We start from the raw sequence: 6000 nt of genomic DNA, 5'->3' as shown, positions 1-6000 counted from the left end.
GCAACATCAGCTTTATATCTCACGATTTCATTCCTCACAAGACCCATTTATATACATTGGTTTTAACATCATATGGCGTCTTAATCATTTGGCCAAATACGTCTTTCTTCTTTTAACTATTTAACCCCACGTTTCCATTCAATCCAATCTGTTCTACGAGTGTGCACTCTTATATTGACGTGGGTTCATTATCCTCGCTTATATTCATAAATTCAAGTGCTACCTTGAATGCAAATAAATCATCTTATGTCGACATTCCTTGTTGGTTCCATTATGTTCCAGACATGATATAATCGATTGAGATTCATTATTATCAGGACTGTGGGAACTGAAATTCGCACTGTCAATTTCCGTTTAAATTAGAAAAGTTAGGAAAACCCAAATTTTCCAGAGGTCCCGGATATCTGTTAAACCACACGCCAAGCAATCAGAATACGCAATTAAAGACGAAAAGAAATAAGAAATCGTAAAAGAGAGCAAAAGCAGTTTTATTCCGAATTCGCGTATGAGCGTTACAACAGGGTAGAAGCCTTGGCTACGAGAGCTGTCGGCGAGATTCCTAGTTCTAACAACCTAAGATTGCAAAACCTAGTTGAGTCGCAGCTTGAAATAACAAAAACGGAAAGCTGCCTAATTGCTCTAAGTGCTAAGTTTGCTCTGAGAAAAGTCCTCCCCCATGCCTCTCGCCTAGAAGTCCTTATATACTGGCTCCTAGGTCGGTTTACGCTTTTCCCCTTCTGCCCTTAAGCCACCACAACATAAAAATAGAGATAATCCATTTTTTCGATCTTCGTAATTATCTTCAAAATTTCATATTTATCCGCGGAAACTTGACATTTATCTTTCCTTACGAACCAAACGTAAACTGCCATGCGGCTCACGGGCTGTTGGTTAAGAAATCGTAAGTTGGGCCTCGAGTCATGTCTTAGGTCCCTTTGGGCCGTCTTCTGACTCGAAGCGTTTTTACGGCTTCTTTCGATAAAGAACTAACTTTCCGCGGTTTTTACGGTAAAGTTTGATCGATAACTTAGAATGGCGGGGAACGTGAAATGGGTTCGCTACGGTCTTCGGGAGATAGCATCGAAGGGTAGACCGAGCGGAACATGCGTTCGGTCGCTGCGTAGCGACCCTTTTCGAGCTCTTGTCCGATGACTCGCGTTTCCTCCGCAAAGCTTTTCGTAAGGAAGAATCTATTTCAAAAAAGTATTTGTCGAAGAAGGTCTTTCGTTTTCTTCTTCGGGGATTTGGACGTTAACTTCATCGGAACCGTTTTCGACCCCAAAAGTTAGCCCCCCAGCTCGTTGGGAGCGTGGATTTTTAGTGAGATCCCAATGCGCGGTATGGCGAGTTCGGACGAGATTGGTGTATTTGGGCGAAGTTCGTGTCCAAAAATTCGCAAGTAAATAGTAATTTCTCATGCCTATAAGAAGGGAGGTAATTTCTTCACAATCTTTACACTTACTCATTCTCATAGAGAGGTTTCTTGAAAAATTCTTTCTTCTTTCTCTTTCTCTCTATCATTTCCTTCTTGACAAAATAAAGAAAAACACGAGATGTCGAGTAAGAAGAGGAGTTCGAAGAAAGGGTCCTTGCCCGCGAACGTATCTGAAAAGCTTCGTGTACCAAAGATGGAATTCGTTCCTCATTCGGTAACCCGACCGAGAACGAGGCATGGTGGGTGGCGTGTTACGGTTCGATCTGTAAGCATTTTGACGGGAAGAAGTTTTTCCCTTATCTAGTATTTTGCGGCCGCGTGTGGCCATTGTTCATATATGTCCGGCCGAGTGTGGCCTTCAAACTTTGTCTGGGCCTGTTTTGGCCGTTTTTATCAGGACTGGCTGTTGGTGGCTTTGAACCCCTACCGTTATACGGTTTATATAGTGGAGGTTTGTTTGAGTTACTTTGTTTCGAGTGGGTTTGAAGTAAACATGAGTTGTCATCTCATATTTAACTTCGTTGAGGCGTTCAATCTGTTGGTTTGTTCGAGACGTGAATTTTCGTAAAAAATATTTATTCTTACGATCTTTTGGGAACGCTGAGATATGAACGGAGAGACATATTTTAGGATCTCGTATCGTTTAGATATCATGTCTTTGAGATGTCTGAGACCAATGCGATGGGTTTAGGGCAAGACCTATGTTTACTCTTGGTTTAAAGGTTTGTGCGGTGACTAGCCGGCTATCGGTTTTCCTGTCGCGATTTCTACCTGATTCGTACCGATTTAAAGTCTGCGATAGGTTCTCGGCTTATACGACTTGTATGGTACGAATCGAGCATCTTTCCAGAGACAATTTTTAAGCCAAGTGGAAGTGCTAGACAAAATTTCTGATTTTTTTTTGTAGCGCGCTTTCGTCCTTGTGTTGGACGTTCGAAGATCGAAAGAGTGATCAAGTTGCGTTTGTTTAAGACGGCTGATGTGTTTGTCGGGGCCAATCGACGAACGGAGTGCAAGATTTTTAGTGGTCGCGTTCGGTCAATTGGTTTGTATCGTCTCGATTTTTAACTTGGCGACGTCTCGCAGTTATTTCGAAGACTAAACGTATATTTTCGGTGCTGAAGTGAGATTGTTTTGCGATTTTTGACCGTAAGAGGCTGTCGGCAAGAGTATTAACGTTTGTAGATTTTCTTAGCGTGTTCTGAGACTTTTGCGTTAATTGAAGCGCAAGTGTCTTAAAAAGGAGTGACGCATATTGTAGTAAAAAATTTCAAAATCTTTAAAAAATTTGATTACAATAACGCATCTTTTCGTATGTGGGAGTATACGAGTATACGCACCCACTCCCCCCCCCCTTTTTAGAGAGGGGGATAGCTGAACTCGTCTTTGGACGAGCTGCCTACGTACCTCTTTCGAGGATCAAGTCATCTCGTAGTTCTGTTTTATGCCGAGAGCGTTTTCACTCGGCGGTTGTCGCTGTGCTGACCGCCTTGATCGTGATGACTGTGGTCGGGTCAGCTTTCTCTTCCGGATGTTCCGGTTGAGTTATAGTGTCGGCTTCGGACTCATGTTGAGTTTCGACACCCGAAGCGTTTGCGTCAACAGACGATGTTAAATCGTCTTTTCTTGAAACGTTTTTGGTCGAAGATTTATCAATCTTCGTGCGTTTGTGATTTTCCGTTGCAGAGGTCGTTATCGGCCTTAACTTGTGCTCTGCGAGGAAACACAATCGCGACTGTTTCTGACATCCCCAGATAGCTGCGACTCCGTTTGGGGTAACGGAGTCGGGAATTTGACACCCAGGTGGTACGTTGATGGAACGGCTTGCATGACGTTAAGCCATGGGGTTCCCATGATCACGTTATAGATGGCAGGATGATCGACTACCGCGAATTCAACGATTTTTGTGATCTCCTTGGCCATGACTGGTAGCTGAATCGACCGAAGGGTCATCGATACTTCGCCTGAAAAGCCTATGAGCGGTTTCGGCGTTGGAGTTACTTCTCCGAATTCGATGCTCATCCGATTGAGAGTGTCGCGGAGGATTACATTAACTGTGCTTCCCGTGTCAATGAGTACTCTTCTGACTTCCAAATCTCGTATGACGAGGTCTATGACGAGCGGATCGCAGTGAGGTTGATCGATCCCACCGGCTTCCTCCTTCGTGAAGGTGATTGAGCAATTCTGATCATCTTGGGTAGGCGACCATGTAGGCCAGTTTGCGCTCGACTCCGCCTTCCGCTGGTAAGCCTTGATGGCCGAAACCGTATCGTTGCAGAATTGTGATCCTCCGATGATCATGTTGACTTTGCGACGATTGTTATCGTTCCCCTTGTCGTCTGGCCTCCTGCCGCGTTTGTCCCCAGATTGGTTTCTTTGAGGAGATCTCTCCGCGGGAAGATTTCTGTCCGGCTTCGAGGGGCAATCGGTCTCGAGGATGAGATCTTTCACGCTGGTCACTTCCGAGAGTTCTCCGGCTAGTAGCTTCGCGGCCAGCCTTGCTCCCAAGACTTTGCAGTTAGTCGTGGAGTGTCCTCGGGACTGGTGGAACTCGCAGAAGGTGTTTTCATCATATCCTTGATTGCGAGTCCACGTATTACCTGTGGTTCGGCCCTGGTCCGAGCCGATCGCATAATCGTGCGCTCCTTGGAGATCTTCCCCTCCGTGATGGACATACTTGTCATTACGAGGGTTCTTCTTCTTCGTTTTTGGGTCTACATCTTTCGAGGATGGTCTCGCCGACTTATGTTTTTGCGATAAGACTTTCGTTTCTTCCTCGATTATGATGTAGTCCTTTGCCTTGTGGAGGGCGTCCTGGATCGTCCGTGGTTTGTCGAGGGATATCCATTTTCTGAATTTCGACTTGTACCAGAGCGCCTTTCTGAGCGCATCGATGGCCACCTTGTCGCTTATCCCGCTGACCCTGGACATTACCAGCTTGAATCGGCTGATGAATTCGCAGAGGGGTTCGTCTTCCCTCTGGGACAGACTCCAGAGATCGACATCGGAAGTTTCTCTATCTACGAACATAGAGTATTGCTTAAGAAATTCCGATGCGAGCTGTTGGAAACTTTCGATAGAGTTTCGCTTAAGGCGTGCGAACCATTCGAGGGCTGCTCTTTCTAGATTCTCGACGAACAGGCGGTAGTAGCTGTCGTCTCTTTCGCCGTCCTTTAGCCTCGCTCTTCCCATCGTGATGTGGAAAGCCTGAAGGTGTGCCCTCGGATCGGTCGTACCATCATACTTTGGTATTTTGATTTTCCTGGATCGGATACCCTCATATCTGAGATGCGAGTGGTGAAAGGGGTCTTCCGAGCCCCTTCCAGCAGCCTGTCGATCTCTGGGGCCGCGCTGGTAGCGTGATGGATTTGGGATTTTACGGCTCTTACTTCTGCCGCGGTCTTGGTGATATAGTCGCGAAGATCGCGGATATCTGACGTCTTGCCAGCAGATTTCTGTGCTTGTCGGCATTTACTGCGAGTGAGCTCTGTTTGCTTTTCAGCCAGCTCTTCTTGTTCGTTCCAATAGAGGATTTCCTCCTCTTCTGTCATTGGTTTGTCGAACGAAGAGCTTTCCCGAGCGAATTGGCTTCTGGTCCTCCTTGGATGTCTGTCGAAGTCCTCATCAGTATTGTTGGAGACATCGCTAGGATCCAGGTCGATTTGCTCGACTCCGTTGTCCTCCGAAGCCTTCGCGGGAGGCGGAGGGCTTTCAGGGTTACCCTTTTCGATGGGAGATTTCTCGCTAGGTTTTTGACCCGAAGGTCGTTCCTACGCGGCTTCAGGCCTGTCGAGTGGGGTTGCGAAGTCGAGTCTTTTCCCGTGGACTTTAGTGGTTCCGCGGGGGCGGATTGCTCGAGTCCTTGCCGTTAAAGTTTCAACTTGTTTGGTCAATGTGCTCACGAGCTTATCCTGTTCTTCCGACCTTTTTTTGTAGGTGGCGAACATCTTTTTAAACTCCTCGAGCGCCGCGGCGTTGGATGGTGCGTTGGCCGTGGATACGTCCGCTGCGGGAGTGTGGAGATCAGTGCCACTGCTTCCGTTAAGAGGACTCTGCACGTTATCCGCGTCGTCAGTTGACATGTCTGGTTGAGCATGATGTGGTTGAGAGTTAGATTGATCCGTACCCCTCTCCTTCTAGCGCCAAACTGTGGGAACCGAAATTCGCACTGTCGATTTCCGTTTAAATTAGGAAAGTTAGGAAAACCCTAATTTCCCAGAGGTCCCGGATATCTGTTAAACAACACGCCAAGCAATCAGAACACGCAATTAAAGACGAAAAGAAATAAGAAATCGTAAAAGAGAGCAAAAGGAGTTTTATTCCGAATCCGCGTATGAGCGTTACAACAGGGTAGAAGCCTTGGCTACGAGAGCTGTCGGCGAGATTCCTAGTTTTAACTACCTAAGACTGCAAAACCTAGTTGAGTCGCAGCTCGAAATAACAAAAACGGAAAGTTGCCTAATTGCTCTAAGTGCTAAGTTTGCTCTGAGAAAAGTCCTCCTCCATGCCTCTCGCCTAGAACTCCTTATATACTGACTCTTAGGTCGGTTTACGTTTTCCCCCTT

This window comes from Brassica napus, chromosome C1 (genome assembly GCF_020379485.1).
Source record: "Brassica napus cultivar Da-Ae chromosome C1, Da-Ae, whole genome shotgun sequence".
Classification (NCBI taxonomy): Eukaryota; Viridiplantae; Streptophyta; class Magnoliopsida; order Brassicales; family Brassicaceae; genus Brassica; species Brassica napus.
This window is presented reverse-complemented; position numbering follows the sequence as displayed.